General features: G+C 39.2%; 1 pseudogene; it reads right to left on the bottom strand.

The window, feature by feature from the left end:
- Positions 1-21: 21 nt before the first annotated feature.
- LOC113070033 (cadherin-10-like) lies at positions 22-21,060 on the bottom strand (annotated as a pseudogene).
- Positions 21,061-27,600: the final 6,540 nt, after the last annotated feature.

Genomic DNA, 27,600 nt, shown 5'->3' with positions numbered 1-27,600 from the left:
AATGTTGAATAATTAAATATTTCAAATGCTCACTGGTGGGTAATGTGTGGCATCAGGGTCCAGGCTGTAATAGTTCCAACTGCTATTCCCTTTGGTGTGTCCTCATTGACCTCAAAGACATACTGAGGCCTGCTGAAGACAGGAGGCTCATCTACATCTTTGGCCGTGACCTTGACGATGGCTGTGTCTAAGAATGGGCCCAGATCAGTGAAGCTGGGGTCCTGGTGTGTGTTCGTCACCTCCACTTTCACTGTGTAAACGCGCTTGCTTTCATAGTCTAGTTTCTGGATGAAGATCAATAAGTATGTTTGTTTTCAAAGCATCATAAATCATAACATATTCATAAACACCGATACAGGGTTTTACCTTTTTGACGACGATAACACCCTCTTGGGTTGTCTCATCTGTTATTATATCAAGATATTCTTTGCCATCTCCATCTACAATTCTGTATTTCATTTCAGCATTTTCTCCCTCGTCACCATCGTTGGCTTTGATTCGACCCACAGTTGATCCGATTTCTGCTGACTCATAAGTGCTTAGGTGGTAAGAACCTTGAAAATGAAAGAGGTTATGTTCATTTCAACCATATAAGCACAATTTTATGCCCTTTTTTGGTCTTAATTCTAAGCCCTTCATGGTGTTTAAAGTCAAGATTTACCCTATTCAATTACTTAATGCAGTCTTAATGCGCAATTCTAGATGTATTTTCATTGGTGCATGTTATTCTTAACAAAAAAATCTTTAATCATTTTGCTTAACTAAAATGCCAACCAATTGCAAACAGCTAATTAAGCAGAATTTAAGTGAACTCAACATTTGTTTTAGCTCCATGCAATTAGATTTTTTATTTTTTTTTAAATACTATTTCTCACTTGGAAATACACCAGAATACAATTCAGAGTTCAAGAAATGCAATATGTCAGAAAAACTATTCAAAAGTAGATAGGTTGCAATTCACATTAACTTCAAAACACTAATAAGTGCTTAAAAGCACTTAAGCATAATATAGTGATATCTTACTGTAAGCAAAACGTGCGGGCTGTCATTAACATCTGTAAGGGTGACGTTGACCATAGTGGTTCCAGACAGACCACCCATCTGTCCTGCCATGTCTTTCGCTTGTATAACCACCTGAATACTCCTTCCTCACTTCTCGATCCATATTGGAAAGAGCTATTCTGACAATTCCTGGACAGAAAACGCAGTATGATCAAAAAGCAGAAAAACATAATATTGTAATATCCTAATGTATATAATGTAAATGTAAATCAAATTCTCCATACACACACTGCATATTCTGCATTTATTATTAATAAAATAAATAATCCATATTGCAACCTTTTATGTAGATACTTTTTCATTTATTATGATACATTCTTACTTTTTTTTCCCAAAGCACATGTATATAATCATTTATTTATCCACAATTTATTCACAGTTTATTTCCAGGTAACCTACTGCATACTAAACAGTAACTTTTTTTAATGCTTTTTCACTTTTTAAATTTGTTGTGTAAAAGCATACAAATATCTGCATAGTTACAAAACTCAAAGTGCAATTCAAAAAAGGAGATTTTTTTTTTTCAAAATATTTAACTTTCAAAAACTACAACAAACGACTTGTTTTGACTAAAACTGATATTTTCCGGGATTTGTGATATCACAAATATTGACGAATATGACGAGACCTTGTTGTGCTGTACTAGAGAAGACAATGAGTGTTATCATTATGTTGGAGACACATTAGCTTTCCCAAGACAGACAAACTTAGAGTGGTTACAATCATCCGGGTTTAAATCAACGCTCAAATTGATTTGATTTTGAGGTGTTGTAATAATGTAAAATATGTGAAAAATAATGTGTTTTTCAAACAACCTAGTATGAGAGCCTGCTCTACACCCAAAAACAAAATCAAGACTTTGTAAAAGAGCATAATATGTATATTATGTGCATAATGTGCATTATATATACCTTTAATATTTTTTTTTTCTAATAATATATTTGTTTTATAGCACTATACTTTCTTAAAGAGCCAGTATTTTCTATTCCTTCTTGGGTTTGTATTTATACCTTCATCTTAATATTTTTTTTTTTATCCATAACCTTTATATTGCAACATTTATCAACCTTAACTTCTGTTCTTCACAGCAAAAGTAATAAAACAAGCCAAGCATAGTAATTTGCTCCAATTCAAAGTTTTATTCCATTTCGTGTAAAACAAATATTCTTGTTGTAGCTGGATGTGTTAACCAGGCACAGCAGTGTGTGATCTTTATGGTTCAGACATTCCACATAAAAAAAAATCACATCCCTGCCTCACTTTGTCAAAATAGCCTCAGGCATACATAGTAGTGGTATTTCAGCAGAGAATATGTTTTCAGCAAGATGTTGGAGGACTCACCAGTCTCTGGCTCCACAGAGAAGTAGGGCTGCCCTTCCAGAATGCTGTACACAGTTTAGCACTGTTCCCATATGTGGCATCATCTGCATCAGTGGCATTGACTTCTATTACAAAAGTACCTATAAAAAAGAAAGAAAGAAAGAAAGAAAGAAGAGTTTAGAGAATGGAGAGGAGAGCAAATGGAGATGTTTGATTATAGATGTTATTAGTTAACTATAAAGATAACTATAAAGATAACGATATTAGTTTATTCTGAGCGCACGTGCGTCTGTCACTTTAAATCCTGTAGCTCGTTATAGAAGGATTGATTCTGATTGGATGTCAATGTTCAGCTGGAAAAAAAAAAAAAAATCGTCCTGAAAATGATTCCAACGATACCGTTTCTCTATGCCTTTATCGTTACACGGTAGTTGTAGTGTGGACTCTGCTATTCTTTAATATTGAGAACGATATTTAGAACTATATCTTATCGTTATCTTTATAGTTATCGTGCTTGGTGTGAACGGGCCTTAAGTCTCCTTTCTTATGCTGACAGTCAACAGTGTAACATCAACAGTGTAAATAAAAATTTCTAAATACTAAAGTCTGCAAGTAACTTTACTATATTTATTTAATACTTCTCATCAGATTCTTCTTAAACCTAAATACATTACATTTATTGACTTACCGCATGCCAATATTTATTTCTCCTTATAGGCATTTTAGGATAAGCATCTGAGGCAAAGTCAATATTTCAATTAAGCATAATTGAGAACATAACCGAGTCTGCAGAACTGTGAAAGAGCAACCTCTGAGCAATAAAATATTCCTTCGGGTAGCAGTGGAGAAGACATAGTCACTTCAATATTACATTTAAAGCGATTAGCCTCTATATAAGACTTTTTTTTGGGGAAGGATTGTGTTTGGAAATACATTTATATTATATTACATTTCTCAAATGTGAAGAACCAAGCTCTCAGTAAATTTACTATCAAGGGGTACAGTCATGAAAACAAAGCAAATAGTTTGGTCATTGTTTTGTTTTCAAAACTGGATTATTAACATTCATTATGGTTCAAAGGCTACAGTGCCTCTAACCTAGATTTACCATCATTCCTTAAATTGGAAAACACTAATGGAATTGGTTTTGTCCTTGGATTGTGTGTCAGAGTGTAACGAGTGCTTCATAATATGATGATAGTTCCCCCTTGATTGAGGGCAATAATTTCATAAATAAGATTTACAGTCCCTTATAATAGATTCCAACTGGACATGAGAACCCATATCAGAGAAGGAAGAGCATCATTAGATTTTCTTTGGGGAGACAATATCAAGCAGACTGCTTCACTGCTTGAGGACTGACTTGATTGGAAACGGGATAACCAGAGGTTATTATGATATTACTGAGAAGCAGCATGAATCTCCTGAATATGCATGTCCTGTGAATATGTATGGTGCAGTGTCACTGCTAGCACAGAGCCACTGATTGTGTGAGACAGTGGTGATAGATGATGTGAGAATGGGAATTAGATGTAAATAGTAAATGTGATAAGATGACCAAATAGAATCTCTTCCATCAGGCACTATACATCAGGACTCAAGAGAGGCAGTGCATTGCGGGCACTGGTTTTAGTGTTTACATATATTTGCATTTGACTACCTTAAATGCACATTCCTAGAAAACTGCTATGTTTAGGTAATATGGTTATTTCTGATTATTAATAGAACCATGATACTAGCCTTATTTGTTTTAAATATTTATATTTACTTATGTGGCAACAAACACCAAATAATAAAAAGGAAATACTTGTACTCATTTAGCATTATCCCAGTTTGTTATGGTCTCGAGAGCTCTCGAGAGCATCAAATTCTCCTAAACAAAGAGTTTAGGGACACACCAAAATAATAATAATAATAATAATAATAATAATAATAATAATAATAATAATAATAATAATAATAATAATAATAATAATAATAATGCAGAGCCATTCAATACCGAAACAAAACAACTTAATAACACACACCAAACAAATATTTGTTTAAGTCTAACTCAAGTTTCCCCTAGTAATGTTAAATAACATGACAGGACAACATGATAAAGACTTTAATAAAGCCAAAACACCCCTAAAAAACTAAACTTAACAAGACAAGATAAATACTTAAATCAAAGCTGAAACAAAATTACCCTAATAAAACAAGCAAAACAACAACAACAAATATTGTGAAAGTCTAGCTCACTGTTGTCTGAATGCTCCACTTCATAACACTACATGCTCCAAAAACTAGTCAAAAAATAAAAAAAATAATCTCTTGAAAAACCAACAGCACTGAGGCATCCATGACCTTAAAAACACTGCAGTGACAGGAATATCACACCCTGGTGCAGTATTCCAGCATGACAGTAAATGCACTTCAAATAACAACACCGAGAGAAAAAGTAATTTTCATTCACTCACCGACGTCTGACATTTCAGGTACACTGGCAGTGTAGACAGCCTTGGTAAATTTGGGCTCATTGTCATTGATGTCATGTATCTTGACAATGAATTCAGTGGCAGGCTCCAGAGGGAGGCCCGTGATTTTGTTGAAAGCCTGGGCCTGCAGTGTGTAAGAGGCCTTTTCCTCTCTGTCCAGTCTCTGTGTAGCATGTAAATCCCCAGACTTCTCATCGATACGAAAAATTGTGCCTGCTCCTTCCCCAGAGAGAACATATCTGGCAGTTCCATCCCCTCTGTCTTTATCTGAGCGAAGCTGCATAGATAGAAAGCAGACTGTGACTTAACACAAGTTTTTGTGTCGCAATGCACAAATTTGATATTTGGCACATTATTTGTGAATATTGTTATTGGCACATTATTTGTGAACAAACACTAGTAGAGTAATAGAAAGTCCTTCCTTCAGCAAAATGTTAATATGATATGCTGTCGTGTTTTATTAACCAGCGGACTTCAGCTAGACTTGTTTTCAATCATGGTTAGCAGCTTAGAAGAATCATCTTTTGATGGGAAAGCTCTCTAGGGACAATAGAAACTCATAAAAGCCACAGTCTTAAGAGTAGAAGTCTTCAGAACATATTCCATTAAATACTAATGAAGCTTTTAGTCAGTTTTTACCACTGCATTTTCATTGCATTTCCATTTGCATTGCTAAAAATATAAAATGTCCTTCCTTTTAGAACATGATTGAGTTACATGACTTTTTCATTTTAATAGTGATAATTCAAATCCAAATTGTATTTATTGCTATCGTTGTCCATATTGTCATCCTTCTACTTAGAATAAACCCATAAAACTGGATCTCATCTACTAAATCGCTAATATTTTGTAGTCTTTCAACGTTTTAGTTATTTATTTTATTTATTGCCCTTTTCTTAATAAAACCTTTAGCATGTTTGACGTCTTGAAATAACGTGATAATAATGGCACTTTGTTTGAGAGAGAAGTAACTAGCAAAAGTAAAGTTAACTAGCAGTGAATAAAGGTTGGTTTTGTAAAATAAACCGTTTACTGTAAGATAATACAAAAGTTTATTATTGTAAAATAAAATGTAAATTTATGGGGGGGAAATGGAAATGTGAATTTTGGAATTTATTTTTATGAAATTATTATTTAGAATTATGAAATTATTTTTTAGTTTTTAAAATCTGGATAAATGAACAAGCCTTAAAATAGAACATTTTTAATTTCAGCCCTCTTAAATATTGGGTAAAAGTAATTAAAAAAGACACAGTCATATTCTCTTTCTTTAAAATCGTAGTAGGGGACAGACAAGTTCCCCTAACTGAAGAATCACTCTGATATACCGCACTAGTTGGGTCATTTAGTTTCCCTTAAATGAGTTTATTTGCCCTAAAGCTGTCTAACTGTCACTTTCTGATGCTTAATTACATTTCAACCAGTGGGATGAGACTCTATGGGTTCTAACAGGTTTCAACAGATTGAAAAAAGAAAGAAAGAATAAGTTGGTGTTTCATGCATTTATGTGTGCAGATGCAGGTCCAGCATCTGGTCAGATTTATTTAATGCATTTATCCTGGGCTCTAAAGGCTGTTTTTAGAGAGAGAAAGTGGTCTGATTCTACATATCTGGCAGTTCCATCCCCTCTGTCTTTATCTGAGCAAAGCTGCATAGATAGAAAGCAGACTGTGACTTAACACAAGTTTTTGTGTCGCAATGCACAGATTTGATATTTACCAGCTATATCTACCAGCTGACCCTTCAAACACACTCAGCAGGATCTCATAACATTTTATGTTTTCCACACTGACTGACAGAGAGGGCAAATGAAAAACATAGGAAAACATCACAAAGCAGAATGTTGCAAACTATTTATTTGATAAATATGATTTGATACTTAAAAAACGGAACTTTTAAATTATGAAATTGATTATATCATTAAATTACTTATACCCACTTCACTTTATATTTGAAACCCATTTTAACATTCAGTACGCCTTAATTTCAACTAATTATGTTTTTTTTTTTTTTTTTTTTTTTTTTTTTTTTTACGTATGGTTAAAGTTTGTTTACTGATAAACTTGGAAATCTACAAATACTATATTTGAACAACTTAAGTAAAAAACAAATGTGTGCTTTAATTGTTGTTTTTTTGTTCACTGGTAAATAAAACACCTTAGAAACAATAGATATATTTTTTATTTGAGTATCTATACTTTCAATACTCAAATCAGTATCAATATATTGATTCAGTGTGCGCGACTTCCAGTGTTTGCCTAATCCAGACATTTGTACAAAACAGCTTGTTATGCCACTTGATATTGGACACATCTCGGTTTCGTATGTAACTCTCATTCCCTGAAGGAGGGAATGGAAACGTTACATCAGAAAGGGTCTGACAAATGGGATCTCGCCCGAGAGCCCAATCACCTTCGAGTGGTTACAAAACGAGCCAATGGTACGACAAGTACCTTGATCTGCGGAATTTGCATCGCGAGCTCTGCCCCGCAGAGCGGGTATATAAGGAAGTTTCAACGACAGAGCTGGCAAGGGGCTTGCCAAGGGAAAGACACATGCTATGAAGAGACTTACTGTGGACATACACATGTGGAATTGCCCAGAAAGGGGAATCACAACACATGGAGGCACCCAGTCCCACACAGGGCTGACCAAAAGGGCATGTACGCAAGTGTTGGACATCAACAGTGCTGGATGAACAGTGCACGCATCCAGTCCGTGGAGTGGAATGGTGCAGCAAGCAGATTGACACCGGGCAGGTCCTTACAGGCCCGAAGGAGCGAGTTTCCGGGAGGACACAGGCTCTACACGGAGATTATAAATGTGTTAGGTGTCGCCCAGCCATCAGCTTAACAGATGACTGTTAGTGAGGTGACATGCCCCAACGCCCAGTAGGAAGCTACACTCCTAGTTGAGTGAGCTCTCATCCTTAGGGGGCATGGCAGGTCTTGAGCCTGATAAGCCAGGATAATAGCATCCACTATCCAGTGGGATAAACTCTGCTTGGAGACAGCCTTTCCCTTCCCTTCTCAGTAACAGACAAAGAGCTGGTCTGAAGTCCTAAGGCACTGAATTCTGTCCACGTAGGTGCGGAGCACACGTACTGGACAGAGCAGCGCCGGGGCTGGGTCTGCCTCCTCCAGGGGCAGCGCTTGCAAGTTCACCACCTGATCCCTAAAAGGAGTGGTGGGAACTTTGGGCATGTACCCAGGCCGGGGTCTCAAGATAACATGAGAGTTGGTCAGCCCGAAATCCAGGCACGCTTCATCAACCGAAAATGCCTGCAGGTCCCATGTTGAGCCGAAATGGCGGCCACATAGACCTTGATGGGGGAAGGAGACAGCCTTCGTTCCAACCCCTCCTGAAGAAAGGAAAGCACTGACACGATCGGGTCGCCGTGAAGAACACCAAGTGACAAAGAGGTTCCACTTCAAAGCATAGGCTTGTCTGGTGAACACGGCTCTAGCTAAAGTAATGGTAGCTACCACCTGAGCTGACCCGTCCAGAACCCACATATGTAGGTTCCAAAGATGGGAACTTGGGTGCCAGATCTGAGAAAGAAGATCTTTCCTCAGAGGAATTGGCCTGGGAGGGGCTGTCGCGAGGAGTACAAGTTTGGGGAACCAGGTCTGGCTGGGCCAAAAAGGCACAACCATTAGGACCTTTTCTTGTCCTCCCTGATCTTGCACAACGTCTGTGCAAGAAGGCTCACTGGGTGAATACTTGCGCAGGCCCAGCAGCCAGCTGTGTGCCAGAGCGTCCGTGCTAAATCAGCTGAACCGACTGGGGGCGGAGTCTCCATTACCAGGGACGAGACTGCTGCCGTGAGAGCTCGTCGGCTGCTCGATTGAGCCTGTCTGGGATGTGAATGGCATGAAGCGTCCTCAGATGCGTCTGGCTCCACAAGAGGAGATAGCGACCGAGTTGCGTGGCTGAGGCATCTGTTGACACTGCAACATGTCTGGACACAGGTTATAGGCAAGGCAAGGCAAGGCAAGTTTATTTAAAAAATATATAATATTATAACAAAATTACTTATTTAAAATGAATTTAAAACAGTTAAGGCGAGACACTGCAGGCAAAAACAATGTTTTTTCAAGCACCTGTCAATTTTGAGATTTTGGGCTTTTTGGTTTTTCATAAAGTGCTTTTTTCAAATTAGTGGAAGGAAAACATCCAAAAGACACTGTTAAGTGTTTCTTTTATAGCACTTTATCTGTTTGTGTCAATAGATTTCAATTACAATACATATTTTTAAAGGCCGTTTTCTCAAAATGAGTTTTTTCTTCAACACTGAGCCATAAATCTCAACTTCAGTAGCACGTACACACACCAAACTTGACATTTTTATTCCTGTCTGTATTCTGAAGATTTTTACAGAGGGATTTGTTCATATATATTTTCCTTGATTATATACAACATTTTATTCCCCCCAAAATTGTGAAAATATATTGTTTTCTGGCTGTTCAAAGTATTTTCTGAATTATGGAGTGACAAAAAAAGATAACCAGAATTCCCTCTGTAAAAACATTTGACTCTAATATGTCAAAATAAATTAAACAAAAAATGTGAAACTGACTTCATCTAGTGTTCAGATTTTTGTACTAGAAATGTATGCAAATTAGCACATATTTCATTAAAGAATGCCTCATTTGCATATTTAAACATAACATTTTTGAAAACTTGTAATACAAAAAATGTTTGCAATAATCAATGTAATCAATGTAATCAATCAACTGGGTAAGTAAGGTGATAACTATTAGATATTTTTTTTCCCTATTCACCTGCAGTGTCTCGCCTTAAAAAATTATTTTACATAAAATAAAATAAATTTAAAAAAACAGTGAAAATATAGTGCAATCAGTTCGAACATTGCACAGTGCTCATTCAATAAATTCACAGCTAAACAGATGGGTTTTGAGTCTAGATTTAAATGTGACTAGTGTTTTAGCACATCTGATCTCTTCTGGAAGCTGATTCCAACTGCGGGCGGCATAGTAACTAAAGGCGGACTCCCCTTGTCTTGTGTGAACCCTTTGTATTTCTAACTGACTCGATCCTAGTGATCTAAGTGGTCTGTTAGGATTATATTCAGTGAGCATATCTGAAATATATTTCGGTCCTAGGTCATTTAGTGACTTATACACGAGTAAAAGTACTTTAAAATCAATCCTAAATGTAACTGGAAGCCAGTGTAAGGACGTGAGGACTGGAGTGATATGCTCAGATTTTCTGGTTCTAGTTAGAATCCTGGCAGCAGTGTTCTGGATGAGCTGCAGCTGTCTGATGGTCTTTTTGGGAAGGCCGGTGAGGAGCTTATTACAATAGTCCACCCTGCTGGTGATGAAGGCATGAACTAGTTTCTCCATGTCTTGACTTGAAACAAAACATCTAATTCTTGCAATGTTTTTTAAATGATAGTATGCTGATTTAGTTACTGCTTTGACATGACTACTGAAACTAAGGTCTGTCTCCAGAATCACACCAAGATTCCTGACTTGATTTTTAGAGGGGCTTAACAACTGCAGTTTTTAAGAAGTTTGGAAAGGAGCATGCCCAGGAGCATGCCCAGTTACCATGCCCATCTCGGGACTCGGTCATAAAGCATGGGATGAAGCGGTCTCATATGGAGTAACCCAAGCAGTATGACCATATGCCCCAGGAGCCTCTGAAACCGTTTCAGTGGAACCGCTCTCTTGCCCTCAAATTGTCTCAGTCAATTCAGCAGTGACTGTGCGCGCTCATTTGTAAACTGCGGGAACATGGCGACCGAGTCTATTTCCATACCAAGAAAAGAGATCCTCTGCACAGGGCAGAGTTTGTTCTTTTTCCAGTTGACCTGAAGGCGAACGCCGGGCAAACTGAATCGCTTAGCTGAGCCTAATCATCCGGATGAGCCAACAGGATGACCTGGGAATCTCTAGCCAGACTCCCAGGAACCAATCCAGCGGGGTCAAGGGGACTACAGGCATACAAACAGTGGGGCACTGAGGTGGAGCAGACAGCCCCAGCATGGGAGGCATAGCGTCCATTAGCGGGGGCGGAGTGCGGGCACTTGTCTGACTCCAAGTAGCAAAGAGGGCATGAGAAGGCGAAGGGTTCTCGAGCCTGCTTTGCATGTAAACTGGCAAGGGTAGAGGGGGAACAAGAGCTGCAGGGCCAGTGGCGGAACAGAAAATAAATGAGAACAAAGGATTCTGGAGGCTGCGGGGGGCGCCCTCAGCGACAAGCAGGCTGAGGTGGCTGCACCGGTGGTAGAGTGGAGGCAGCCTCTGGGTGTGATCGTGACCTTCACGAGGAGCGATATAGCGACCGCACCCAGAAAACCTACGGGCGAATTTACATTTTTAAAAAGATTCATATTCAGCCTGTTACTCTTTTAGCTTAATAGAAAAACGCTCTTTTAAAAGTGCTGAAGTGCTCAGGGGAACGCGGGAGCTGACGCAGGAAACCCAGACAAACCGCTGAATTGCGCCGTCACACCAACACCAGTTAATTTGTCTTGAAACACTCTTGAATCACTTGAAAGCAGCAAGCGATGTGCTCGGCTCCGAACCCAAAGCTTGAATGAGAGTTCCTCGTGCTGCTCCTTATATACCCGCTCTGCGGGGCAGAGCCCGTGATGCAAATACTTGGTGTACCATTGGCTCGTTTTGTAACCACTCGAAGGTGATTGGGCTCTCGGGCAAGATCCCATTCGTCAGTCTCTTTCTGACATAATGTAGAACGTGACAGACTGAAAGGAAACTGGTATTTCTCATTGCCATATTTTGAGGTATTGTCGTAAAAGTAAACACAACATTGATGTATTTTTTAAGTTACAATCATTGCACTTTTATCCAGGCAGTCTTGCACACTCACAGAAAATACCTTATACTTTCATAAAAAAAAAGAAAAATCGAAAGCACTTAGACTAGCATGCCCAAAGTTCAGAAAATATGTTCCAAGTAACCTTTGACCAAGTCATCCAAATGTTCTTTTTTATGGTGTTATTAGTATGTGTTATATGTGCTAAACAATAATACAATTTTGAAAGAAAAAGTACAGCTCTTGGTGTCTTTGTCGTATTCCATGCTTTTTGTATGTATACAACACAGTCTGCTGCTGAATGTCACCATGGACTTCTCTTTCATGTAATTCAATGTGGCATTAATATAGCATGCCTCTGAACTGCGGCTTGATGAATTGCAGTCCCTTCCTTCACACAGCCACTGCAGACGGGTTTGAAGTCAATGGGGTGGTGAGTGGTGAGGTGAAAAAGAGTGAGTGAAATAGCCCATAATTGTTGATTCCTGTCAGGTCTCTGCGGAGCCACTTTGTCCTGGAAATGAGAGCAGTAAAAAACCAAACCCTGCTACAAAGTATTCTGTCTCAAAACGACTCTCTCCAACTCTAGTTTACTTTCAGTCTCTCTGCCTCTGTGAATATTCATGCCTCAGTGAGTGTGTAATTCATATTTGTGCTACTTTATGTTCTTTGATTATGGCATCAAGTTTTTCAAAGTGCCTGCCACACTGCGCCATTTTCAAATCCAGTGTCAAAACATATAAAGCTCAGAAAAATAAAACAAAAATCAGAAAAAAAAGAGGAATGCAAAAATCAGGCATTTGCATCTCCTCCAAGCCCTGTTTTGCTAGAAAAGCAGGCTCGTTCTGAGCCAATGTTATCGTGGACACTCACCTTGCCGACATACTGATAGTTACTCCCTGTGTATTCCTCCGACAGGAAGAACTGCCTCCACATCCAGTCCCTTTTGGATCTGTGCAGCACCAATTTATCTCCTTTCATCAGATGGTTCCAGTGAAAGAGATTTCCATCACTCTTCTCTAGCAATATGACTGGAGAGCTCAGGTGCGGAAAGACCAGTGGAAGCAGCCAGAGGAAGTGATTCATTATCATTGCAGCCAATCGATTGGCACGACGACAGTGACTCCTTATGAATAAGCTATGAACGGAGGGCAGTCCTGAATTGAAAGTAATGCAGATGGCGACATCAGCAATGCTGACATTGTAGAGTCGCCTTTGATCCTCCTTTGATTCCCTATAAAAAATAATCAAAGCAAAAAAGTTACAGTGTGTTGGAGGTCATTGCAGCCCTTGTCAAGATGCAACACCCGTTTCTTACACTGTAATCCCTTTGTTGTTCACAGAGTGTATCTCACAGGGCGTTCATTCAGTATTCTATTCACAGAAGATCAAACATGTAGTCTCACACAAACCCTTGCATATAACATAGCCATGCAATTAACAGAAATGCATTCATCGGTAAACACTGCTAAGATGGCATAGTACGCCAGGTCTGGGTTATGGTCCAGACACACTTTTCTCATCTGTTAAGCCAAAATGTTCTGTTTTTTACAACCTTCATATTAATATATATTTTCCGGACTATAAGTCACACTTTTTTTCATAGTTTGGCTGGTCCTGCGACTTATAGTCAGGTGCGACTTATTTATCAAAATTAATTTGACATGAACTGAGAGAAATGATCCAACAGAAAACATTACCGTCTCCAGCCGCCAGAGGGCGATCTATGCTGCTCAGTGCTCCTGTAGTCTATCACTGAAGACATAGAGCGCCCTCTCTCGGCTGCAGACGGTGATATTTTCTCTTAGTTCTTGGTTCTAAATAAATGCAACTTATAGTCCAGTGCGACTTATATATGTTTTTGTCCTCGTCATGATGTATTTTTGGACTGATGCGACTTATACTCAGGTGCAAAAATATGGTATATATAAAATATGGTATATATATAAAATATGGTATATATATATATATATATATATATATATATATATATATATATATATATATATATATATATATATATATAATACAAAAATAAAAGACTACATATACAGTAACAGATATACAGTTTTATGGTATTTATGTCATTAAATTACATAATTAAGGTTACAATTTAATGAAAAGACTTGCAACTGTTTTCCAGAACCCCTGCTGAACATATTTTGCTTTGTTCTTATTGAATTTATGGAGCTTTAAACATCAGATTTTGACACATTAATCATTTTGCGATGCAACTATTTCTGTGTATTTCAAAAAGCCTCGCTTCTACCATCACTAGTGTAGTCTCAGCAGTAGCCTACAAAAAAAAAAAAATGTCATCATGATTGATAAAAAAAGGATATTGTCTATATGAATTTTATAATCATATTTAAAATTGCCTAACCATTGTAGCCATGTTTTTATTATTATTATTATTATTATTATTATTATTATTATTATTATATCTAGGTTTGTGACGTTGCATTATTTTTTTCTTCATATACAGTCGATTCTTGTGTGCACTTACATGATGAAATGAAATATTTCCTTATTCAAACTTATTAAACAAAAGGATGCCAAAATATTAAATAAATATAGTCAATAGTCATATATAAAGAAATAGACCAAGTTGCTACAAACAATATTGCTATCTGTCAGGATCTGCTTTCAATCCTGTACTGAGGTTAAGTTTAGAGTTGAGGTTCAGGTTTGGGGTTAGAGTTAAATTTGCATACATGATTATCTAGTAGCTATATAATTAGACTAATGGCTAAAAACATGAAGGAAATTTTACAGTCCAGGCTGTCATGGTGACAGAGACCAATTATTTCCAACAAAACCTCTGACTGTTATCCGGTCGAGGCCCTCAGCATCATTATCGATCGAGACAACGTTTGCATCTCATGTGGATTTTTTCTGCAGTCTCAAACAATGATTAAAACAAAGTCTGCGAGCGAATGAAGTGACAACCCTTATTCACAAATTGATTCTCATTCCAATGTCATCTTCTTATTCCCTTGTCCTCTTAATATGTTCCACATCTAAATCGATTTCCAGAGGGAGTACTATAGTACGGGTGTTATAGCTACATCAGAGCCGAGAGAAATCAACGTACGTAGCTGGATCAATAGCAGACCTTGATTATATGTCACTGAATGACTAGGGTTGGATTCAAATGCTGGTCACACGACCTAAAAGCTCTTGCTCGCTGCCTCAAATAGTGATTGCTGCTGGCAGAGTGGCCTGCCGCTGTGTCTATTCCTGAGCTTTCAGGCTGAGTGTTTAAGCATGACAGCCAATGTGCGATACATTCAATTAACTGGGACTAAGTGAAACATTGCTCACCTCCTTTTCACCTTTTAGAGAGGATTTTTCACGAGCATCTCCTTAAATGTAGCAAACAGAGTTTTAATGTTGCTCAATGTTTGAATGCCTGTCCCGAGTGATATTTAACACCACTATTATTTTTCTGAATTTACTTTAAGCAAACACATCATTGTTCAACATGGACAGCAGGGTCCACCTTAGCTTTCAAGTTACATGGCTACAAGCCTAATAAATAAATAAATATGTATAAAGTAAATATTGATGTGACTTCATTTATCCCATAGCTTCCTCTAAGACAAAAATAGTCAATTAGATTTAGCCTAACAATAAGACAAACATAATTGCAGGGACATTAAAACTAAGATAATCTGAGATCTGAGGTTATTTTCAGTACAAACAATAGCTGATTCAAAATGATGGAAGTTCCGGAAGTATTTTTCCCATACAAATTTTATTTTATTTTTTCTTGTAATGCATCACAAGCCATGGACCGAACCAATCAGCTTAATTGAATTACAGTATTGCAAACTTAGATTTGAAGGAAAAAATATATATTCGAAAATTCAAAGGTTCAAGACTCTGTAATTAATGGATTTAACAAGTGAAAGATCTACAATTCCATGAAGCTTTGCGAACAATACAGACTTTGTTGTAATATATTTGTTATATATATATATATATATATATATATATAGAATGGGCCATTGGTGGATTTTCCCAAGTGGGTTAAAAGATTGAAATATTGATGAAATATAATGACATTTGACTGAAATTCTTGTATTGAAGCATCTTGCATTCTATGATGAAACTTTCATGGACTTCTACATTAACTGTTCCATTCTGGTGGAATGACCTGCCCAACTCAGGCTACAGTATGTTCACACGAAGCCAAGAGCTTTCCCTATCCAATCTTTTTTTTTTTTTTTGTCTCAAGAAATATGTGTCCACACAAAACCTGCACAAAACAAAGTGGTATACGTGCCAGACCAGTATTTGGTGCTGTAATTCTGCCACAGAGATACACTAAAAATGGAGAGGAATATTTGGACTATGCGCATAAACCTTTCGCGTGGTATACAAACGAACATGGAACAATACATTTATTAATCTGTGTTAATGTTAGTAATAAATAGACAGATTTTTTTTATTTTTTATTTATTTTTAATGTTTTTTATGTTTTATGTGAATTTGCAGTGTGTGGGTGAGACGTGGGCTGATGACGCATCGGCTGCGTTTTCAGATTTATCCACTCTGGGACCCAGTTTCAAAATAATATCAAGTAAAATACTTGTATGCCAAAACGGCGGATTTGTGTGGAGGAAACGCCTATACGATATAAAATGTATGCATTTACAGCAAAGCGCGTCTCCGTGTGGACGGGGGCCTCAATCCAAGCAGCTGAGTCCTTGATATTTTCAAGAAATGTCTCTTTCATCTTCATTTGACCCTCTAAATCTAGCACTAACACTAACCTTTCTAATGTTTATTCTAATTTCATCTTTTTTTTTTTTTTTTACTTGACGCTCTAGCATTTGCAATCTCTATTCTATTTCTATTCTAAATAGAAAGAATAGCCTCTAATACTAATACATCTAATACATTCTCTATTCTCTCTACTTATTGTCTTTTTATTTATTATAAATAATGGCCTTAGTTATTTTTATTTAAAAATGACCCTCTAATGACCCTCTTTCTAGTATTTCTACTTGTTAAATGTTAATTTAAAGGGGGGGGGGTGAAATGCTATTTCATGCATACTGAGTTTTTTACACTGTTAAAGAGTTGGATTACCATGCTAAACATGGACAAAGTTTCAAAAATTAAGTTGTACGTTTGAAGAAGTATTTTTGTTCCCAAAATACTCCTTCCGGTTTTGTCACAAGTTTTGGAAAGTTTTTTTCGAGTATGGCTCTGTGTGACGTTAGATGGAGCGGAATTTCCTTATATGGGTTCTAAGGCACTTCTGCCGGAAGAGCGCGCGCTCCCGTATAGCGGGGCTGAGCAGCACAGACATTTCACTGATCAAAGCGATTCACTGATCAGAGCGAGAGCGTCGCGAAAAGTCACAAAAGAAGTGTTTTTGGTTGCCAGGGCAAGACAACCCTGCACAGATTACCAAAAAAAAAACAGCATTAAGGGACCAGTGGATGGAGTTTATTTTTACAGAGCATCAACGGAGTTGTGCAAGTGTTTTTGTTTGTTCCCTGCATTTCGAAGATGCTTGTTCACAAGGCCCAGTTTGACGACGGATTTGCGTATCGTTTATTTCTTAAGAATGATGCAATCCCAAGGAAAAAAGGGTCACGATCGTGTGTTGGAACCGCAGGCGGTGAGTAAAACTGCTTAAAATATCTCTGCCTCCTTGTTAGTGCGTCCCCTCCCATGCCAGAGACCCGGGTTCGAGCCCCGCTCGGAGCGAGTCGTTGCTGCTGCTGCTTTCGTTCAGTTTCAGCCTCTGGATCTGATTCTGGATCATAAATAAACGGCTGAATCTGACTGTAAGCCATGGTTTGTTTTGGATGATGGGTTTTCCCTCACGGTAATGTCACAGCTTCCACATCCTCTCAACGCAAAAGCCTATTTGCGCTCGTGATTCTTTAGCTCCGCCCACACGTCACGCCTCCAGCAGGTCGTGTTTTTCCGGGAAAAATCGGTACAGACTATCTTTCTCTTATGAATATAATAAAACTAAAGACTTTTTGGATTTATGAAGGATGCAGTACTACTCTATATGTACTCAAGATTAACAGGTTATTGAGTGAAAACTAGCATTTCACCCCCCCCCCCCCCTTGAACATAAAAAAAAAAAAATCTAGCTGCATATACAGTACTGTTAGTCAAAGCCCCACCCTTTCTCCGCCCATGAACTCCTCCCCTTAATGTCCTCTTTTTGGAAATCTGAACTACTGTCACCCTAACTTAAGTGCAGTTACGAAAGGTTAAAAGAGCAAGAGAAAATAGGGGGTTTTAACATGGATTTGAAATCAGAAAAATAAGTTGAAATAATGTGGGCTTCAACAAAAGCATATACCATCAATTAACCTTATGTCTCACAGAACAGTGGGTCTAAAGGCTTATAAGGCTTATAATTGTTAAAATAAATTATCCTATTGAAAATTAATTGGATTTTTACTTTCCAAACTGACTCTCACTCTATTCAAAAATATCAGACCACGGAATGCCACGACTGAACAATCAGAATCAAGTATTTCAGAGCTCCCATTTCATTGCTGACCTCTAACATCTCAGAAAATTCATCACATTCCAACGTCCTTTGTTTTTATACAGAATAATTTCAAATCGAACAACTTTCCTGTCAATAGGAAAGTCATTTTCTCTAAAATACTTTCCAGTTCAACACATTTTTTTGCAAAGTTCTTGAAAATGCACATTGTATTTGTCATTCACACATAACAACAGTGGCCAACCAGCTGTCTAAATATATTTTTTCATTGTTTAATATTGTTTAACAAAGTGCTGTGTTTTCCTTGTTAATTCCCCATCTTGCCCCCAGCTGGCATAAAAACCATTTTTGTTTTGTAACATGTAATTCACTTTGATTATTATTATGATTAAATGCTGCAGTTATAATTTAAACTCTTACCATGGACCTTATTAGAATATTAATCCTAGATGTGCGCTGCATAATAAGCAGCCTTTGACATCTCATGAATTTTAAGGTGTAAGTGGTCAGTGATTTGGCCGGGGAAAAGGAGAGATGGGCATAAGATACACTTTCGGGACGTGCCATATATCACCTATTAATTAGAGAATTAGCAATAATGCCTGCAGCTCAGAGTCAAGTACACTTAGTACTTGTATCTAAGCTATCATGGAACCAAATCCGGTCTCTCTAATGACATATAATTTTTTTTTTTTTTGTGCCTGGATTCTGGTGCTTATCCAGGTGAATATGCAAATCTAATGCAGATTTCTATGCCCATGACCGTCCTTGCCATATGTACAGCTGCTTAAATCACCTACATAACTACATATGTTTAAGTGCTAGAGGGAAACATTTACATTTAAGGGATTCTTTTCCAATACTCTAACACCAACAACAAGCCACATATGCAACAGTTACCACTTGGGGGAGCCCAAGACCTTTTCCTCTCTTCTCCTCCCTGTATGAATCTCCCCATCACTCCATCCCTCATGCTGGACGGCTCTCACAGCTGGCCTCTCCCTTGCAATATTAATGCCCTGTCTTCTTTGTTTTGAAACTTTGGTACAGATCAGATATGCACCATGTTGATTGCCTGCCTGGAGGATCCGCTTTGATTCTGCCAGGTTCACAGACTCAAGGCAATCATTTACACCCGGAGTTATTAGATAGAACACTTTCTCTGATTTTGTGTGGCTCTGAGGATCTAATGAATTCAAGAGTGAGATTCGGCAGGAGCTGACGGAGGTCTTGTCTGATTAAAAAAATTATGTGTGTTGTCAGAGAGGGGCAAAGAGGAAGGGAGGGCTGCGTAGTACACGTTTGCAGATACTGGAAATGCTGGCTAATATTGCTAGGGGTTTTACTGGTGACTAGAATTCAGACGGACGCTAGATCAACAGTCCTTGACCTCCTAAAATGTATTCTTATAGGTCACTTTCTCAGGTCAGGGCGTAAATATGATTATAGTACTTCCCTGAAAAGAAATGCATTGGTTGGATCTTTCACCTCATTATGAGGCAAATTGGAGGGATGATATCAGAAGACAGAAACAGAAAGAGATAGAGGGAAAGAGCTTCCCTGAGTGGAAGCATGTGGGGCTTTATCTCATGATTTATCTCAGTGTTGAAAGGCAATTATACATCTGACACTGGCTCAGAGGAAGTGTGCGCTTTAATTTGTGTGAAACAGTCATGTCATTATGTGTTCATGTCAGACGTATAAATCACAGTCTGCATATATTGGCTGAGTTCAGAAGTACAGCCATTCCTTTTTTTTTTTTTTTTTTTTTAAGTACACAGACAAGAATCAATCCTTATTGGCGATTCAGCCCTCAAAGGGATTTGTCTACAGTCTTACATTAAACTTCCAGACTCACAAGTGGTGCAAACAACTGACATGAAAGCTAGAAAAAAAACGAAGACTTTCAAACACTGAGCGCTGCTTATGCAGGTTTAGTGTTACAGCCATGCCAACATTGTACAGAATCTGCACCGCTTTAGCTAAAACCCGGGTTGAGGATCACAAACAGAGACAGTGGTGCATGAAAGCACTTTCCCTTAGTCGGCTGTGATATGTTTTATGTCAAGGATCAAACAAGCATGCAAACCTCTAAACACATGTGCACACCTCCATGTAAAAAAACAACGGGGTGATTAAACGCTTAAAGATAGAGGGAGGATTTTAGAAACTTCAACTGCCGTCATGACTCCAGTGGGTGGTAAAGTTTAACTAGACTAGACACTGTGTTAATATATATATATATATATATATATATAGTATAAATAAAACAAGACTAACTACGGTATAATGATGTATGCATTTTGCAGATAGATAGATAGATAGATAGATAGATAGATAGATTACAAATATCTAAATAAAAGAGCAGATGACTGGCATTTCATGTAAGATTATATGATCTGGCATGTCTGAGGCATTATGACAGAGGTCAAAAGCCATTCAGATCTATTACATTAAAAATCCAATCCATTATGAGGTTGTTGAGGTTGTTACCATGGAAAAATGCAATTACGTGCAGAAGGAAGCATTTCAAAGTATTTCGATTTCAATTTGAGTTTGCCTCTTGTCAGTTCTACAGCAACAATTTAGAACTAGTAATAAAATTGCAACACCTTTTAAATGCTATTCAGATTAGCTGGCGTTTATCTGAAGTGTACGAAGCATAAGGCTCTTACCTTAACAAAACAGACTCCTGTGCTCTTCTGAGAGCATGTCATCCTCATGGAAGTACGACGCTGGCTTCTGTACTCGCCTCTTGGCAGCGCTCAGATTCCAAGACTGACTACAGTTGTGTGTGAGACTCCAGCTGCCTCTCTCTCTCTCCCTCCCTTGCTCACACATAAAGCCCTCTCTCTCCTGCTCTATCCTTTCTTTCTTGCTCTGCTGGACAAGGATGCAGTTTGCAGAGGGCAGCAGGCTCTGATTGGTTGCCATTCATAAGATTGTGATTGGGGATGGAGTTGACTGGGAGGAGGGAGAGAGGGGAGAGAGACCAGTGTTGGCTACAGACCAGGGCATTGAAATGAGGACAGTGGGTTTAACACAGCAGGCATGATGACTTTCAAGAATTAAATCTTGGAATAAAAACATTGGTAAAGGCCAGGAACCCGAGGCATATCTGTGACACGCTTAAAACTGCAAATCCTAAATCAGCCTAACAAAGGTTTTTGTAGGGCTGTTTGTTTTCATCGCACACATAAGCACAAATATGACTGTCAAATTTTTCTGCTGAACAAATAAATCTGATCACTCAGTGGAGCTGGCAGTCTTTCTCAACAAACGGATGAGTTGCACGCAGCAAAGAACACACAGAGTGAGTAATACATTCAGAGAAATGAAAAATAAACAAAAAAATATCAATATCTAAATACAAAATAGGGATTTTGATAAAAACTTAATTCTATATTTCAAAAGACTTCTGTGGTTTTTCAGATGTTAAAATTATCATTTAAAACTTATTTATAAACCAAATTATGTTTTGGTTCCAAAAGGTTGGACCTCAGGGGGAAACAATGTAATGCATGATATGACTCATTTGATTATTCAGTGAAATATTTGATATTTTTCTAACATAACAAAAATGGGGGTGATATATAATATATGGGTAATATAAGTAAATATCTTTATTTACCTATATATATAAATTATCCAAATTTGGAAGAATACTCCATCAGTTTTGGATAAGTTCGATTCAGCTCTGTAAGTTTCACTCACTTTCACGGAACAAAATTGCACATAATTCTATATAATCCCATATATCTACTTATACTACCATTCAAAAGTTTGAGGTCAGTAGGATGTTAGGATTATTTATTTATTTATTCAACAAGGATACATTGAACTCATCAAATGTGACAAAGAAATGTATAATGTTGCAAAAGATTTTTATTCAAATAAATGCTGTTAATGAATTAAGATGGAAGTCTCTGAAATAAACTATATTTTAAAATAGAAAACAGCCATTTTAAATTGTAATACTATTTCACAATATTAATGTTTTATTGTGCTTTTAATCCAATAAACGCAACCTTAAAACATGTAGACTTTCAAAAACAATAAACATCTCACAAATTGCAGACGTTTAATTGGTATACAGTAAAACAATATATGTACTATAAAAAGTCTAGAAAATTACAGTGTAAAACATGTATTTGTACAGTAGGTTTGGTATTTTGGTTCAAAGCCAAATATTAGAAGCCAAATATTATTTTATTAAAACACAAACCAAAAATGAGCCTAAGGCATTATGCAAATCCCAGAGAATTTACACTATGATGAGGCTGTACTGTAAGTCGTTTTAAATAAAATATATAATTTAACCTTGCATCAAATCATGTGTCTATGTAGATTTTCATACAGCACCACACATTTCAATCTCTTTGTATAACAAAATTGCTTAAATTTCATATACAAGTCCTCTATTGTATGTATAGCATGCAGTTTCAGGATAAGTGTCACTGTGGATAAGTGCTGAAGATGAGAGCGCATTGAATAGATTCTGACTCTCTCTGAGCTAGAAAGAGCTAAGGTGGGGATGGCAAATACAGCTTTTCATTTGAGCCCCGCTTTGATGTGCTATATGAGGTGGATCAAAGACCACACTGATGTGCCTGTCCTACGGCAAAGATGTTGGGAGAAATTCCAGTCAATGTATTGCAAAAAATACAAATAAGTTTGTAATGTGCCACATAAACCAAGAAGACTGTTTGCTTTGACAAATGTCTTGATATGTGTGTATGAATTTGCTTTGGTGGTTAGTTTAATTTGATAAAAAGTTTAACAATAACTACAATTTTTGTGATACTCTGTGCAGTTTGCAATTGTAAGAATGTTTGTGCGCTTCTGAGGGCAGACAAACTACAGTGTAATTTATTTAATATCTTGATTCGAAAGGAACCTTGCTTCATCTTTATTGCTCTGCAATAGTATATTGATTGAAACTTACCCCAGTACCATATCAATGCAATACATCCCTTAAACAATGCCTTCAATATGCCAGTTGTAGTCTCAATGCCATCATGCAATTGCAACCTGCATAAAACACTGCAATTTATTTTAAGGATTTTATTATTATTATTATTATTATTATTATTATTATTATTATTATTATTATTATTATTATTATTATTATTATTATTATTATTATTATTATTATTATCATTATCATTATTATTATTATCTGTCACGAGTACGAACCCCGTGAGTCCCTCCAGAGGCCAGCAGAGGGCACCATCGCCCGAATACTGACACCTACAGGCATCCAAACACTCACTTACACTGATACGCACTACATTACCCAACAGCCCCGTACCTTGGACTGATCACCGGCCAGGTGTTCCATATCAGAGACTGCCATATAAGCCAGACCTTGGCGTCACCTCATTGCGAAGTCTTGTTTCTGCCACGGCTAACATTTCTGAGCGTTATACCCTGTCTTGCTATCCCAGTTGCCAACCCTTGATGATTATCGATCCTAGAACCTTTGCTGCCTACCTTTGAACCCAGATTGTAATACGGACTGTGATACTTGCTGGTTACCCCGACCCACTGCTTGGTATTGACTACGATTCTGATATCTCTACTATACTGTGTTTGCTGATCCTGACCCTTCGCCTGTACGACTACGAGTGTTCTAAATAAAAGCTTGCAAATGGATCCCATGTCGAGTCAGTCATCATTACAGAAGACTTCGCCAGGACAAGATCCAGCAGCCCATGAACATCTCTGCACCAACCTGGCAGCTCAGGCAAGTCAGATCGCTGCTAATCAGCAACAGTTAAATCATCTTACCGCCGTCACGGAGGAATTGGTGAAGGCTATTCAGAATCTCCATAGTCCTGTTGTCACGACACCCGCGCCACAAGCGGCCGCCATTGCACATGCGGTTCCCACGCCCTCTCAGATTAACCCACGACTGGCTTTTCCTGAGAGATTCGACGGTGACCCTAACAAATGTAAAGGCTTCTTACTACAATGTTCGCTGTTTGTGGAACAACAACCCATGCTCTATTCCACTAACAACAGTAAGGTTGCCTTTGTTTGCTCGTTGTTAACCGGAAGGGCTCTTGACTGGATTACCGCTGTATGGCGCACGGATGGATCATCCTTCTCCTCCTTCAATGATTTCCTCACACGCTTCCGTGAGGTTTTCGATCATCCCAAGGAGGGAAAGAGTGCTGGCGAACGCTTGCTAGAGCTCTCTCAGGGGAGATCTTCAGCTGCTGAGTATGCTATGAACTTCCGCACATTGGCAGCACAAACGACCTGGGTGAGTGACACCTTAAAAGTTCTGTTTCGAAAGGGTTTAAGTCATGAATTACAAACTGAACTAGCATGTCGAGATGAGGGGAGAAGTTTGAACGATTTCATCGAGTTGACGATAGCAATTGACAATCTGCAGCGTTCACGTAAACCTCGCTCTCATGTCAGTACTGTCATTAAAGCAGCTCAGTCTGTCGAGGACTCTGAACCCATGCAAGTTAATACCTATCATCTCTCATCTGAGGAGAAGAATCGCCGCTTGGCAAATCGTCTATGTCTGTATTGCGGATCCCCTGGTCATCAACGAGTCAACTGTCCTTCACGTCCTTCATCTGTCTCATCCAAATTGGTGAGTGAATCCTTACACTCTCTCCATCCAGTAAACAGTGTGTTTGTACCCCTGAGGCTGACCATTAACAACGTTCAAGTGACCACATTCGCTTTACTGGACTCTGGAGCGGCTGGGAATTTCATGTCAGCTGAGTTTGCAAGAACAAACAACGTATCATTAATACCCTGTGCTAACTCTCTGTCTGTAGCTACCATAGATGGTCGTCCACTGGGAACTGGTATCATCACTCACCTTACACAAAGTCTATCCGTCACAGCCGGTTTACTGCACCAGGAGGTCATTCAGTTCTACGTTCTGCCCACGTCTAATACACCCATAATTCTGGGACTACCATGGCTGAGACTGCACGATCCGCTAGTATCATGGAGGGAAGGTCAGATATTAAAGTGGAGTACTAAATGTCAAACAAAATGCCTGTCTACCGTTTCTCCTCTTCCAGTGCGCTCGTTGGCGATTAACAAGGAGTCATTCGAGGTTCCCAACCTACCAGCGGAATATCACGACCTCAAGGCAGCTTTCAGCAAAACCCAAGCAAACACCTTACCACCTCATCGACCCCATGACTGTGCTGTTGATCTTCTACCAGGTCACAATCCACCCAAGGGTCGTGTGTTCCCACTGTCACTCCCAGAGACCGAAGCCATGACTAAATACATCAAGGAGGAGTTGGAGAAAGGCTTCATACGTCCTTCCACTTCCCCTGCATCCGCTGGTTTCTTCTTCGTCAAAAAGAAGGACGGCAGTTTAAGACCCTGCATTGATTACCGTGGTCTCAACGAGATCACGGTGAAGTACCGTTATCCCCTTCCTCTGGTTCCAGCTGCATTAGAACAACTTCGCACAGCTCAATACTACACCAAGCTTGACTTACGCTGTGCCTACAACCTGATTCGCATCAGAGAGGGTGACGAGTGGAAGACGGCCTTTTCTACAACCAACGGTCACTATGAATACCGGGTTATGCCGTTTGGACTGGTCAATAGTCCGTCCATCTTCCAGGCGTTCATTAATGATGTCTTCAGGGACATGCTGAACAAGTTTGTTGTGGTCTACATTGACGATATTCTCATCTACTCCAACACCCTACAGGATCATATTCAACACGTCAGAACTGTGCTACAGCGCCTCATCGAACATCAACTGTACGCCAAAGCCGAGAAATGTGAGTTTCACACCACATCCACTACCTTCCTGGGTTATGTCATCAGTCCGGGGGGAGTTGCTATGGACGACAGTAAGGTCTCTGCTGTACTCAGGTGGCCAGAGCCTCAGACTCTCAAGGAGCTACAACGGTTCCTGGGATTCGCCAACTTCTACAGACGCTTTATCAGAAATTTCAGTACAGTCGTCAGTCCTCTCACTTCCATGATCAAAAGAGGTATCCATCGTCTCACCTGGGCCGAAGCCTCCCGTCAAGCCTTTAAGGAATTAAAGGAACGCTTTGTCACCGCTCCTATCCTGCATCACCCTGACCCCTCTCTTCCCTTCTTAGTCGAAGTTGACGCTTCCAATACTGGCATTGGGGCCGTTCTCTCACAACGACCAGGCCCTCAGGAGAGACTTCATCCCTGTGCTTTCTACTCACGCAAGCTCAACCCAGCGGAGAGGAATTATGATGTGGGTGATAGAGAACTGTTAGCCATGAAGGCAGCGTTTGAAGAGTGGAGACATTGGCTCGAAGGGGCTATTCATCCTTTCACCGTCTTTACTGATCATAAAAATCTGGAATACCTACGCTCCGCCAAGAGACTCAACCCACGCCAAGCCAGATGGTCCTTGTTCTTCTCCCGGTTCCAGTTCAATGTCACTTATCGCCCAGGTTCCAAGAATACTAAAGCCGATGCTTTGTCACGTATCCATGATGACGACCCTTCCATCTCAGTCCCCGAACGCATATTGCCCTTCCATGTGGTGGTTGCTCCCATCCAGTGGGATATCATGACTCTTATTGAACAACACAATTCACAAGAAGCACCACCAGCCGCCTGTCCACCGGATAAAACCTACGTACCTGCCCCTCACCGTGATCAGGTCCTGAGTCATATTCACTGTCTTCCTGCCTCCGGTCACCCCGGCATCACAGCCACACTCCATCTCCTCAAGAACCGCTTCTGGTGGGAGACCATTAACCCCGACACCATTAAATTCATTCAGAACTGTCAGACGTGTAACATGCACAAAACCCCTCGTCAACTGCCAGCTGGACTCCTTCAACCTCTTCCTATCCCTCAACGACCCTGGTCACACCTTGCCATAGACTTCATCACAGACTTACCCCTATCCCAGGGTAACACGGTCATACTCACGATCATCGATCGATTCTCCAAGGCTTGTCGCCTCATACCTCTACCCAAACTCCCTACTGCTCTTCAGACCGCCGAACTCCTGTGTAATTGGGTGTTCAGGTTTTACGGCATACCTGACGACATCGTTTCGGATAGAGGTCCTCAGTTCACCTCTCGTTTATGGAAGGATTTCTTTCAAGCCCTAGGGGTCAACGTAAGTCTCACGTCTGGCTATCACCCCGAAGCCAATGGTCAAGTGGAACGCCTCAACCAGGAGCTCACTCGGTTCCTTCGCTCCTACTGCAGCTCCCATCAAGAGGACTGGTCTCGTTTTCTCCTATGGGCCGAATATGCTCAGAATTCCCTGATCAAGCCTTCCACTGGAATCACCCCCTTCAAATGCGTTCTAGGGTACCAACCACCCATGTTCCCCTGGTCAGGTGAACCCACCAATGTTCCCGCTGTTACTGATTGGCTTCAACGAAGCGAGGACACATGGAATCAGGCCCATGTACATCTTCAACAAGCTGTACGGCGCCTGAAGGA

Source organism: Carassius auratus, unplaced genomic scaffold (genome assembly GCF_003368295.1).
Source record: "Carassius auratus strain Wakin unplaced genomic scaffold, ASM336829v1 scaf_tig00002790, whole genome shotgun sequence".
In the NCBI taxonomy this organism is placed as follows: Eukaryota; Metazoa; Chordata; class Actinopteri; order Cypriniformes; family Cyprinidae; genus Carassius; species Carassius auratus.
Note: the sequence above shows the minus strand (reverse complement) of the source record. Positions and strands in the feature narration are given on the sequence as shown.